General features: G+C 34.9%; 1 pseudogene; it reads right to left on the reverse strand.

The window, feature by feature from the left end:
• Positions 1–7,057: 7,057 nt before the first annotated feature.
• LOC113858754 lies at positions 7,058–15,061 on the reverse strand (annotated as a pseudogene).
• Positions 15,062–15,264: the final 203 nt, after the last annotated feature.

Below are 15,264 nucleotides of genomic sequence, written 5' to 3' on the forward strand. Positions count from 1 at the left end.
CATCTTTGAGAGTTATTGGAGACCACTGACAAGGATGACAAGCTTCCCCTTCGAGTCCAAGCAAGTGTCCCTTTCTATTAAATCTAGCCTTAGCCCACGTTCCACACACTCTCCCTTTTGGGCACAAGCTTCACAGCTCCTATACAACCTTCAGATTGAGACACAACCCACTTAAGCAAGTATGGCGCCATGTAGGCAATTGACTAGGACTATTTTAGGCCACGTGGAGTGCTGAGCTGGCTGATGGAAAGCCAGCTCAACACTTAACAGAAGGGGGTTAACGGCAAGGATCATTTTCTAATTTCTTATTTTAGAAGGACCACTTCCTAAAAAAAATATTTGTAAGGACTAATCACAAAAATGCTTATATTTATAGGGACCAAAAATATAATTAAGCCCATATATGTGTGTGTGTGTGTGTGTGTGTGTGTTGAGAATGTTTGACTGTGGCTAGTTTGGTTTGGCTGAAAATTTGGCTAGGTGTGGGTGCTGTAGGATATTCTCGCTGTAGCGAAAAGGCCCTAGGTGAAGAGTATGAAACTGTGTCGTTCTTGCTGTAGTGAGAAGGCGACAGTGGAGGGTGCATTTCTGGGTGCAGTTTCGCTGTAGCAAGAGAGGGTGTCGCTGTAGCGGGAATATCTCGTTGTAACGAAAGTAGGAAACACATTCTCACTCTTCTCTCTTTATTTCCTTTTGATTCTCTCAACTCAAAACCTATTCTTACCAATTAAATTATCTTCAAGGCCGTTTGGAAGCTAAATTGAAGATTGCAATCATGTTTAGGGCGTTGGAGGTAAGTTTTAATGGTTAGGGTTTCGGTTTCTCATCCCTATTCTCTATTTTCTCGGTTTTCCTTGGTTTTCATGAGATTCTTCCATGTATTTAGGACGAAATTTGTGTGGGGATCACCTTCCTTGTTGATTTTGTATTTAGGTCTTTGATTTAAAGTAAGGAGAGACTCTACCCTATCTCTTTGTGTTTGAATGTCGTTTATTTTGCTATGTATTGCAATGTAGTTGAGATAGAAGGTAGGGAATTGTTTGTTTGGGTAGATATTTTGTTTGAAATATGATATAGTAATTGTTGAGTGTTGCTTGTGATGAAATGGTTGGACTATGATGGGTATTGAACATATTGTGGATGATGTAGTGATTTGATTGTGATGAAGTCTAATAAGGACTTAATGTTTAAGTGTGATGTGAGTGAATGTGGGCATATGTGTCATGTATGAATATGAGTACTATATGTGATTGAGAATATGGCTGAAAATGTGTGTGATGGGATGTTAAATGCGGTTATGAATATGTTATGAATGGTTCAACGATACACTGGGGTGTAGAAAATGGGGGCGGTAAGAATACCTTGGGGAAGAAAGGGTGATGGTGACACCAACAGTGAGCTTGGGTGCACCACAGGCCACACACTCTCCTCCTGACTCGGCCTCTGACTAACACCTTTGCTGAGTGGCTCGTGACCGCAGACGTTGTATCCATGAGGCGGGGCTAACCGACGACCATCCATGATGTAAAATTGTGAGCGTGGCTACGTGCAGTGAGCGCACGTGTGTGTATGTGAAATTGTTTGATGATGCAGTGAGCGCACCTGTGTGTGGATTGGTATGAAATGTTGAAAAGTGATGAATGTGTTAATTGATACATGATTGAATTTGGTATTGAATATGTATGATATGCAATGGTGAGTCTTTATGCTTATGTGTGATAGTGTAGAGTACTCACCCTTACATTTATTTTTCAGGTAACCAAGACGATCAGCACCGGACTCAGTAAAGGGATCGATGAAACTGCTATAGGACTAAAAATTTATTTTTAGGAACTTTGATGTAATTGAATTAGCCCTTCAACTGTCATTTGATATAAACTTGTAATCCCTTATTATTTTGAAATACTTTGATAAAACTATGTGTTGGGAAATATTTTAAATGAAAATTTTATTATTCCCATTTTTGCAGAAACTATTTATTAAAATTAAGGTGTTACACTAAACACTATTTACAGCCATCCCCTTAAAAGACCATATAACACAAGATGGAATAGGAAGTTATGCATATTAAGGAAAGTCCATTTGGTTGTTACTCTTTTACTGTTATTTTTATTTTTCTCGGAATGTTCATTCTATCTGTTATTCAAATTGAGATTTTACATGTATTTTGCTTCCGATAAATTTACTCATTAAAAATTTACATTATTCATTGTGTTTTTATTTTCAAAAACTCTCAGATTATAATTCATATCTTGTACTCATTGTGATGTCTTTTAGGTGTCGCCCTAATAAGGCTTCCATGTAAGCATATTCAAATCTTTACATATTAGCTAAAATTATGCTAGAATAGTTTGCAAGAAAATATGTGTTTGCAGCCTAATTTAGTGTCACTCTGTCCAATTTACAATAACATTTTTTTAAAATGAAAAATTATGTATTTCCTCTTTATAAGTATGTGTTTAGCATATTTCTGTTATACTAGATGGAATTAATAACTTGGATTTCTTAATGGGTGTACTTGGATGACCCACTCTTTGCCTTTTTAAATTCTGATTTATTTTGATTTATTTTCAGGTGTGCATTTGATAATGGTTGTGATTGAGTAAATTATAAATGCTAGTAGCGAATGAAAATTTTTCTTGTATTGACTTTGTTATATTATGTATTTCTTTTCCTTGAATTCAAAAAGAGATTTTAAATTGTGGACCATTGTAACTACTGTATTCAAATATAGACTTTAGCTGAATGGATTTGTTTAATATTGTATGAATCATATATGATAGACCAAGGACGCCTAGGGAGTTAGTGATAAGCAAGTTCCATTCATGTTGTGCAGCAATTGTTCATATCCTAATATACGTGGTTTTAGAAAGCATACTTATTCCTCATAGGTTTGATTGTTGCTATTAGGAACACACATTCCTCATAAATAATAGAACAATTATGTGTATTCTACTTTATTTGGGTCTGATTGTTATTTTATAAGGTGATGTGTTGCTTGAAATTGTCATGGTAATTGTATGTGTGGTATTCGGGTTGAATCTGAATGTTATATTTTAAGAATTATGACTATAGGAAATGAAAGATAATATGTATACATGTACTCAATTGATTGTTCATATACATCATGCATGGAAGTAAACAAGAGGAGTCAAGGTAACAGCGTGACACAATTGGGGAATGCCTGTGTCCAGGTTTAGGAAAGGACCTTGGGGGTAGTAAAGGAGGGGTGACCCAATGGTGTGGAATAGCTCACCGCAACTGGGTCACATCGCCAAGCAAACCTTACTAATCTTGACGTGGACACCCACTACCAAGGATTGTGGTAGGCTCATTCTTGAAGAATAATAGTTAAATGGATGAGAAAGGTATATTTGTGTTAGTAGGGAATGAGGACCTCCGACCACCTTGACTGGAGGGATGTTAGAATTGAGGGAGTGAAATATCTAAGTGACATGTATTTCATATCATTAATCTGTTTGATTTTTGCACTCAAATGTGGTGTGCTCGTGTAATGCTTTGATGTCTAACCTATGGAATGTGAACTCTCCCTTAATCTCTTTCTTGTATTCATTTTAATTATATTGAGAATGATTCCTTATTGTGATGGACTCACCCTTTTATTTATTTATTTTTCTTTTCTCTTTAGTTTTTCCTCTTGTTTGCTTGTATGATTATATTTCATATGGACCCCTACCGAGCAATGATTTGGGGGTAGACCGCAGGAGAGAGATATGGACCTACGAGCCTCTAACCAACTGATATGTCTTTTAGGGAATGGTCAACATGAGCATATGACCCATCACTGATGATGGCTGAAAATCCTACTAGAGTGACCGTCTTTTAGTTGATATTTCTGCACCTCTACGAGAGAATGGACCCTTCTCCCCATTTCCCCCTTCTACTTCTCTTGTGGTACCACCAAATCAAGCATCACCCACTGAACCCCCTAAAAATCCTGACAAAGGTAAGGGCCCCATGAGTCATAAACCCCCACCTGCTCCTAAACCGAATGCTACCTTCCAGCTTGAGTGAAAGGATACAAGAGTTATTGAGTCATCCATTTGACCCATATCTCGTCGTCTTATAAGAATTCTCCTTCCACCTTCAGATGAAGCTAACCCTCCGTGTGGCGCCCATCATCACCACCACCACTTGCATCGCGCTCACCACCCCTTACCATTGGATGGATAGACAGCAACAACAACTTGCCGCCTTCCCCCTGCCTCAAATGAGGAATGATTTGCCCTCTTCCGATGGAATGGAATCTGATCCTAGTAAAGATTTCCTTCCTTTGGAGTTTATATATAGATATGAATGTATAGTCATGGGTTGGTATTGCTCATAAGATGGATGGACACGCTTAACCATCAAGCGTAGTCATGGGTTGATTTGGATGGACACGCTTAACTTTCACTCTTTTATAATTACATGTTTAAGCTCTAGTATTTCAATTTCAATCTTGTGTGGTGATATCTTTGTTTATCTTATTCTCTTGATATGGATTCATGTCGTTGCATATTATTTAAAATTATGTGCAAAAGAGAAAAAAGTGAATGTTACAAGGATTCACCTTGAGACGGGTGAGAACTACAAGTACCAAAAATGATTTAAAAATGAATGGAATGAATGTATGTTGGGATCCCTATGCTTTTTATGTTGATAATGATTAACTGTTCCCATTTGTTTTGACTGGAATTAGTGTTAAAATTGATATACTTGATAGTGCTCGAACATATTAGTTAGACAATTTTGTGGAACTTACTTGATATATTGTTTTAAATCATTGTTGTGTTGGATGGTACTTAGCAACATCATTCAGATTAACTCTCCCATTTTCTAATGTGGACATTTTGAGAGTGACATACTATTACGTTTGAGTAGTATTTCTAGAGTGAATTTTTGGGGTTGTAACATGTGATCTTCCTATTGTAGTTTCCAAAACATATTCAACCAATTGCATAAATTTCTTTGAGAAGATCAACTAGAGAAAGACGATCTGTGATTGAAGATAACTTCGTAGTCTATCTTAGTGAGAATGCATATGACATTGGAAATATTATTTATACGAAGAGCTATCAGGAAGCTATATTTTGTCCATAATCTAAAATGTGAAAGCACGCAATGAATGAACAAATGCAGTTCATGATATTAAATGGTGTTTGAAAGCTTATTGAGTTTCCTAAGAGTTGTAAGACAATTGGTTGTAAATGGGTTTTCATGACAAAGAAGGACTTATGGCGAAGGGTTTCAAACAAAAAGAGGCAATTGACTTTAAAGAGATTTTTTCACTTGTGTCGACCAAGGATTCCTTTAGGATAATTATGACATAGGTTGCTCACTTTGATTTAGTATTATACCAAATGGATGTGCAAACCTCTTTTATGAATAGTGAATTGAGTAGGACTATATACATGTAACAACTTGAGGGTTTCTATATTGATGATAGTAAAAACTTGGTCGGTGATCAACAATGTCACTATCGCGATCAAATGAACTAGGTGTTTTAACAAATGTAGTATATGATCCAACGTAGGTCAAATCCTAGAGAACACTTCCACTTTCAAATACAACAAATAGAGACATATTTGGGAGATTTTATCATGCAACAAAGATCAAGTAATTAGATATCAAAATTGAAATTGTCTTAGAAAATATATTAACACATATCAACCTAATAAACTCTCACGCAATGGTTCGATTCATCATAGATTACCAAAAGAGATACGATTCGATTCGATTCGATTCCAATTTTTTTAATCTCAAATTATCCACACGAACATCTTTAAGCATTTAATCAATGAACATATACGAATTAACAATCTCATAATTAATATTAGATAAATTAATTTAAATTCTATCTAATTAACCTTGATCACAAATATGTTATCAAGCCTTTGATTAAACCTAATAAAATACAAATTGATCAATTAAAAGTTAATTAGGTGTATTTTGAATTATTAAGTTCTATTCTAATCATATCATATTAATTGAACTCAATCAAGTTTAATTTAAAATATAATCAAAATTGAATGATAGAGGAAAAAATCAGAATTAGAATCCAAAATTAAACACAACCTCATAATCAAACCATTACAATGAAGAATCTGTTAGGTAGATTGTGTAATTAGCCTCTCATGGCTATCTACATGGATGAACAAAATTGAGAAATGCCAAAAAATTTAGAGAAAGCTCAAAGAAAAAAGAAACCAAGAGCCCAAGAAAAGTGTTTCTAACTCAAATATGAAAATTGTGAGTCTTTTTGAGTTCTCCCTCAAACTGTCTGATACAAGTGAAATTCCTAAGCTATCCCTATCTCAAATATATATATATATATATATATATATATATATATATATATATATATATATATATATATATATATAAAACCTATAAAAAAAAACACGCCAGAAAAGTTGCTAGTGGTGCAAATGGTAGTTGCCAAAAAAATCACCGGCAATGTGATCAATAGCGGCCAAAAAAGTCGCAAGTGATGTGAACAGCAGCCGTCAAAAAAGTTGTCAAAGTGGACAGTGGCAATCGAAAAGAAAAATCAGAAATCAGAGACATGATTTATGAAAAAAAATCACCTATAAGCAGGCCCACGGAGAAAGGACAGATTAGAATTTATTTCTTATTAAACTCTTGATACCAGTGAACAAAATACATAACATATATTTATAATAAGAACTATTGATACAAAATAAGAAGTTATTATAATTACAAAGATACTAATTTCCTATTTATAATATTAATATAATTACAAATGATGATCTGTTGGGTGTCTTAACCTAGTATTGCAGAATATATTTGGATGAGATGTTGAATCTCCTGCACAAGTATTACATTTGACGAATACATGATCCTGAATCAGACGTATGTACACATTCTTAGGGAAGAATGAAGTAGTAACAGAATATAACAGGTAACTTCAGGCTAGACTAATCAGTTGCTACATGATACACTCATGCATATTCATTATTACATTTATATAAAAGATAAACATAACTGCTTCAAGCTGCGACCAGTTTTGCCTTATGATATATTCTCGAGCCATTCGAACGGATCCACGGCACTAATCAACATTTTTAAAATACCTATGGAAACATTCTTCCTCCTTGCAATATTGGAGTACAACTTTATACACCTCAATCAAGAGTCTTGGGAATCGACTCGCAAAGTAGTCATTAAATCCTTCAGGTACAGGTCCTACAAGTTGCTGAAAAACAAGATAGAAATTAGAAATCATACATACGTACGTACGTACATACATACATACATATATGCATGTATGTGTGTGTAATGAGAAAGCTGTCATGTCCTAAAGAGTAAAGATGTACAGCTTATGCACGACTTATTTATTAGCATTCTTTAATTATTTGGTATGCTTGAAGTTTATCCTTAGAAGATTATTTATACATATGTTAACAAAGAAGCATGTAGACAGTTGACATTTTATATGGAATGCCATCACATTTAAGCATCATATTATCTCCAGGAAGCTCATTCAATTTCAGTGAATTGCATTATAGATATTGAAAACTCAATCATACTAATCAAGCACACCAAAATAACGAACACATATTCCGGTACATTTTATATGCTCCCTCCCCTCTAACTAACACATTTGGACCTATTGTTGTTAGGCCCATTTAGCCTAATCCACCTAGTATAGACCCTCTTTATTGCGAGTATATTTACATTGAAGCTATTATATATAAAGGAGCCCACTTGGTTACAATTGACATTAAGGAAAGTTTTGGAAAATAAGTGGGCCAACCTGTTAATGATGCCATAACTTGTCACTTCTACTCGACATACACGTCACCTTGAAAATCATGGGAATCAATATTTACTAATTTGTCGGAAATGCAATTGGTTAAAATGATATTATTTGGGTTGCTAAACGCTGAACACGTTCTGATAATGGATATATAAACTACTCAGCTATAAATGTTTTGACTTTTTCAGAATATCCTTGTCTGCCAGGGCAGCCAGTGTAACTTTTGTACCCACCCCCACAAATTCCAAACCTGGCCGATGGAATTGGGAGCACCTTAGTGTTATTTACTCCTACACACACACACTGGAGGGTGAGTTTGGGGCCAATGCACCCCACACCCCATAAATAATAATAAATAAATAAAACTAATTACATTTTAAAATTGGTTAATTATGTTCTTTAAAGTGTCTATATTTCGTTAAATTCTGGATAGAGTTGATCCAAATATTCACAAGATTTTCAATTATATGAGATGGTAATCTACATTATAATTGGATTAGTTTTTGCTATTACTATAAATCTGTTTGAAATTTTCATAAGAATGGAATCGAGCAAGGTAAGCAGGGTGCCTATTTTGTATATTTTTTATAGGGGTGCATACGGGGATTTCGTTCCCAAGACCTGCAAGGTCAGAAGGCGTGGGTCAGGCATTATGGGGTGAAGGGTGTAGGATGGGATCAAGATGAGCAAAATCCCACCCCAACTCATCATGTTGTCGAGCCTATCCAACCAAAATAAAAATGAAAAAAATAAATTTATCTAGAGAATGTTGAACCAAGAAGAACCTGGATCTCTCTAGGCAATTCTCTGTAATGATTTAGCTTGTTTCTCATAACTCGCAACAAGTCTCGAACACTGTTAAACTTATACCGGCGGTAACGACTAATGTCAGCAATGAAAGTTGGTTCCATCCTTTCATCCCATTTTCCACCCAAGGCCACTGAGGCGGTGCTTTCTAATGCCACCAAAAGAACAGAATTGGTCTCCAAGTCCACCCTGTCACTGGTGTCACGTAGAAAAGAAAGTCTCATCTCGGAACTCCAGAAAAATGGATGGTCCAATACTTCAATCGCCTTTGGCCTGGCAATAAAGGAAATAGTTTCTTAAATGAAATTGCTAGCTTTTAACAGACAATTACAAATATAAAAGCAAGAGATATAACACCATTCATAGGCCTCTACCCAAAAAGCCTTTTAGGAGATCTAGTCTTTGGCAACAAATATATTCTTCCAGTCCCTTAAATTATAGGAGATATCAGACAACCCCACTAATTTTAATTTAAGCAACCAAATGTTTCACATTTGTCAAGTTTTGTCATTCAAGTGCAATTGATAGTCTCAGTGACGCTATTAACAATAGGGGAAATGGCAGAGTTCAAAGGTTCATTACTTCATTATTGGGAGTTCCCTAAAGTGGCTACCAAAATCATTAATATCATTACTTTATTATTACTGCCTTATGATAAAACTTCTTTTGCATTGACTGAACCTTCACACACCTGCATGCAGGGCAAATCAGTATTCACCACCAATTTTTTCTCATGTTTGTAAATTAGGGAGTCTTGCAACCGCCTCATTGACTAGGCAGGCCACTACTCAATGCATTGTTTTCAATAGCAAAAAAAGCATAATTAATTAGAGAAACAAATGAAGGGGCACAAAGAGAGTTGTGGAAAAGACCTCCTGAATCCTAAGCTATCAGCAGACCTTCAGAAACTCAAATAAGAACTCCAATAGAATGAATACTAGATATTATTGGAAGAGAAATGCTAGGAACACACTAAGTAATTGGTTAAATTTTATTGAAAACTACAAAAATCATTAGGGTTCCACTATTTTTCACTCATAATTTAATAATTTTCTCATACTTTTTGTAGTTTTTAATAAATTTTAGTCAACAATGAGAAGTGTGTTAAAAAGAATGTTAGAGAGCTTTGTTCCTAGCAGTTCTCTTATCGGAATAGGTTACACTCTTACAGTCATCATATCTTACTATTAATAAAGGTATGTTGGTTTAAATTTTGAGCTTTCATCATTTTATACCACATACCAATTAAGCAAGATACAACAAGATGCAACACAATGAAGGTGCACAAATATTTTCAATTCCCAGAAATTGCATTGAATGAGAATGATTTACCTTAGATTAGGGTCAGGGTTTAATAGACGACTAATAAGATCCTCAGCTTCAGGAATGAACTTCACTAAGAAAAGATCCTTTTGGTTATTAACAATATTGACATCACGTTCAATACGTTCTCCAAATGGATGCCTTCCCCCAGTCATGCAGAAAAAGAGGACACAACCTAAACTAAATATATCTACAGCCCGTGTTTGACGTCCTTGAACAAGCAGTTCTGGTGCTTGCCAACCTGAACTGCCAACACCTGCAATTAAGCCATTAAAACTTAGGGCAAGAATAATAAACTAATTAAAGTGTATGTAGTTTTAAATGTAGGATTCGACTAAAGCAGGATGCACAAGCTGAAAAGGAGGGGGAAAAATGAAAAAGTGAATAGAAGGGTTTTATATATCACTATTTAAGTCATGAAACTGACTAATATGAGATTGGATTGATATGGAAACAAATTAGGAACAAAAACAAAATTACGAAACAACTCTTAAAGTTACTTCCTCAATTAGATCACCAATTGATTCTGCAATAAGTTATAATATTTTATGAAATATATTGAAGACATGCTAAGGACAACATAATTTTTTACTCTTCTACGGAATACTTACCAGTAGCATTATTACCCAAAGAAGACATATTTTCAAGAAGGCGTTTGCTAATCCCCATATCAGAAAGCTTTGCACATAAGGATCTTTCCTTGATTATTAGAACATTTTGTGGTTTCAAATCTCGATGTATTATTCCCAGTTCATGCAAATGAACAACCCCAGAAACAACATCCCTGAATTGCAATTCAAGACTGAAAGTTAGTTTAATAAATAGGTATAAAATAAACTTAAAAAGTGAATTTCCATGAAAAGGCTTTCAATAAATGAAGATTTATTTCAACCTCAGATAAGTTGGATTAACTATACTGGTAGAGTTTTGTACACTATATAATGCCTAATACACCTGGGAATCCCACCCAATCCAATTGTTTTCACTAACTTCATTTTTCTCCATTGGATGAGAAAGAAATGTGAAGATTGTAGTCCCGTATAAAATATTTTAATTTTTGACAGTATATGGCTATTAATAGATCATCAAATCAAGAAGACATGATATCAACCTCATCAGTTTCAGTAATAAAGTTGATGGATAGCCGTTTGCTTTCCAAAGATATTGTGTATCATCCTCCCCTGTGTCTATTTGGGACTTTATCAAACATCTGAAACCTTGGTCCTTCCTAAATGCAGGGTTTTCTGATATGTCTGAATAAATTTGAACCAAATCATCTAAGTTGCATGTACAACGTTCCAGAGCAAGGTAAACAAAATCATTATCAAACTCCACCCCATGCCATCGGACAATATTTGGATGACAATCAGACACAATGAGGTTTTGGATTTCTTTATAGGCTACATCATGATGAGCCTTGACAAGACGTTTGACAGCAACTGCTCGGCCTTCATATATTCCTTCAAGAACAATGGTACCATTGCTACCTTTAGCAATCTCTTTATTGGAAACAAATAATTTACCAATCCTTCGTCCATCAATACCTTCATCAACTTGATTGAAGTGCCACCATACTTCTCTATCAATATCATTTTGGGTCAGTACATGCTCATCTTCTGAAGACAGATGCTTTTCCTTTTTATAAGTAGAGCCATTGTACTTCCCTGACTTGCGTGGTTTCTTTTTCATGGCAGGTGAACTTTTTAATTCAGACTCACTGTTTTGGTCCTTCAGTATATCTTGATTCTTAATCACTAGAGGATAGATGAGTGAAAAGCCCAGAACAGAGACAGTAAACAATATAAGAGGTAAGAAAGTTGGCCATTCACTTGTCCCATTCAGATAAACTTCCCCTGGTGTCCCTGGTGTAGTAATCTCCACAAGAGGCTGAGGGTGCACATCTGCATTATCATTAGCATTGTAGAACCTGCTTTTAGGTTAAAGAAAAGGCAAATAATTTGGCAAAGGCACAAGAAGCATCATATTACCATTATGACCATTGAAAAATCTATTTGTAAATGGTTGCAAAGGAAACACTAGATCTGAGGTAGGAAATGAGCGCATATCATTTTCATGATATAATCTTTCATTTATGGAAGGTTCAAACAGAAAATTCTTTTTCAGGCGAAAGATCTGTCGTAATTCTTGACATGGACATGGCATTGCAAAATTGAGGCCACTGTCAAAAGCACACTCATCCTCAACATCAAATGAAGTATGTTCACATAATAATACAGCCTCAAATTCAGCTACTGTCGTAGTCCACAAAACTCTTCCTGTGCTGGGAGCAACAGATTGTAGAGAATAATCTGTCCTAAAAATCTTGAGCAGCAACTGTGGTGAATTTAGCTTCATGGGATCGGCAGGATCCTTCTTCTTTGCACTGAGGATATTTGTAACAGTCCTGTCATCTCTCCAAGCTGCAGAAGCATTATTGAAATCGGGCATTGCATGGATTTGAATGATTGATCCAGTTTCAGCATCAACATCAAATAAAGTGCTTTTTTTGGATCCAAGTGTTACTGCTCCGTCGTCTGAAAATGTAGGTGTACGAGCTACATAATCTGCTATAGATTCTGAGATTCTCTGCAGATATGACAAGCCAATCAATAGAACATCAAGTTCAGTATTTATGAAAAACAATATCAACACTTAGATAAACCTAACCATGAAAAACTATGGATCATAATAAATATTAAACATTTGCTTAATTAAAAGAAACAAGAAATGCCACAGGGACAACCAAAGCCTCCATTAGCTTCCCCAAAAACGATAAAATGAATTCCCAAGCATTTCAGGTAAGCTTCTAAGCGATGAAGCTCAATCTACGATATTGGAATCTATGTCATTTCAATAAAATGCCAACATGCAAATTTTCCATCCCCATCCAATCAAGGAAAAGGGTAACTTCCAAGCAAAAGTTAAATTCAGGATATTAGTTTAAAGTTTAAACCGTCATCAAAATGCCTTCACTTAAGAAAAGCATCAAGATAACAATTAATATTTTAAGACAAATACCATTTTACCAAAGTGCTTGTCGTGCATGTACAATGACCAGTCATCCCCACATTCAATGTACCCGGTAACTAGTGCTGCAGATGCATTTTCTTTACCATTATCCTTCTTTAGGAGAGCTTGATATGATCTGTAGATTGGCGATCCTGTTGAGAATGACCATATCACCCTCACAAAACCACCCTCCTGTCTCTCCACCAAATACATAGTCCCATCTAGGGTGGCAATCAGTGCTGTAGTTGCAGGCTTACTGTCAGCAAAATGACATGGTTAGAATGCCACTGACAAATAGAAACAAGCAATGCATTTACAAAAACCATGATAACAACCTTGAAAGCATGGACACAATGCACACACAAGGATACAAATAATCTTAACAATTACAGAACACCAAACAACTATAATACAAAATATAAAATTAACATATAATAAATCAAAAGAGAGAATCAATGTTTTAAGCATAAAACACAGTTTGCTTAATTTCAATTTTGGTCCCTCCAGTTTGGGCTACGCATGACTTTTGTCCCCCAAGTTCTTTTGAGCTAATTAAGTCCCTCAAATTTTAAATTTGTGCAAATTTAGTACCCCCTCAATTTTCATCCACTAAAAACCTTTTTCAAATTATGAGTGTTTGCAATAGAATTGGAACATGACATGATTTTAAAAGTTCAAAAGTAAAAAAGTTAATAAACAATTGATAAAATTTAAAGGATTTTATAATATGCAAAATTAGGGTTCAAAGAAGAAAATTTTAAGAATTTTTTTTTATTTTGGGTTAAATTTCATATTTTAGTTTATTAATTTTGAATAGAAGACAATTTAATCAATTCAATTGGTAAATATTTTAAGTAACAAATTAGAATTTAAGAATTTTAAGTATAAAATATTGATAGGATAAGTGGTTTCTCCAGATATGATAGAATAAGAAATGATCGTATCCATGAGAATATTAGAATAGCACCTGTGGTGGAAGAAGATGACTAAAAACCATCTAAAGTAATTTGGTCACATGGAGAAAATACCACTAGAGGCACCACTGACGAGAGTGGATGGTATGACTTTTAATCCAGAAGACAAAATTAGAGAAAGACCTAAAGGAGCCTTATGTACTTATACATAATATTTCTAAGACATTAGTTTTTTACCAAGCTCAATGGTCCATATAACCAATCTTACCTATTGAGATAAAGCTTGGTTGTTCTTGTTATGGTAAGTAAAAAATAAATAAATAAATAGGGACTAAATTTGTACAATTTTAAAAATCGAGAACTTAATTAGCTCCAAAAAAACTTAGGGGATTAAAATCGTAATAACCCAAATTATAGAGACTAAAGGTGCAATTAATTCATTTTAAATCAAATGAGAGAATCAATGTTTTGAAAGTGAGTATAAGTCATCACACACAAAATAAAATGCTATGATTTATCTATTTTTTACGCTGTTCCCATCTATATTAGTATAAAGGTTCTTTTCTTAAAAATAAAAAGTGTAGAATGCAATTAAGAATGTACGAGAAGTGTTCCACATAAATACACATGACAATCCTCAATGATAACAGCACCATGCCGTTCAAACAACCTTAACCAATATAAGTTATACATATCTTGTAAATTCTTAACAAACATCTACATAATCAAAGTTTGATAAACCCTCACTTTCTTGCATTACACGTCTCACCACTTTAGAACATATGCACATAAACGTGGTAATTGAAAATTAAAAAAGGAAGCAGAAAATGCCATCAATTATTATGCGTTACAGAGTGAGAATGAGGAGAAGGAACCCACGGTGGAAGAGAGAGAAGGGATCGTCCATGCGAACCACCTTTCACGTTATGATCATAATTTAGGAGCGAGAGTTGGGAGCTTCCGGAGCTGAAGAAGCTGAAGCAGAACGCAATTAGCAAAGCGAGAACGTAGGAATTGAACATAAGAAACTTCATGAGGCAACGGAAGAGAGAAAGGGCGTGTTTGGGGTGCAGGAACTAAAAAGGAGGAGAAGAAGGGGTTTATTGAGAGGTAAGGGAAAGGGTAAGGGAAAACAGCAACACACAGCATCGAATCCGAAGATTCCAAGCTTCTTCTCATCTTGCAATGTTGGGATCCCCCGGTCTTCGGAATCATCCTCGCTTTGGACTTCCGCAAAATAACATTAATCAATAATCAAATTGGCGCCACGTGACGTTGCACTTTTGTGCTGGGACGAAATCGAAAATGAGTATCAATAAATAAATAGAAAATATAAAAATAAGACCAAAAATATGTATTATTTAGACAAATAAAAATAAAAGCTCGTTATTTATTTGGATGAAGCAAAAAAATAAAAATTATATAAAA

The sequence above is a fragment of the Abrus precatorius genome, unplaced genomic scaffold (assembly GCF_003935025.1).
Source record: "Abrus precatorius isolate BTA unplaced genomic scaffold, Abrus_2018 Scaffold2, whole genome shotgun sequence".
Lineage (NCBI taxonomy): Eukaryota > Viridiplantae > Streptophyta > Magnoliopsida > Fabales > Fabaceae > Abrus > Abrus precatorius.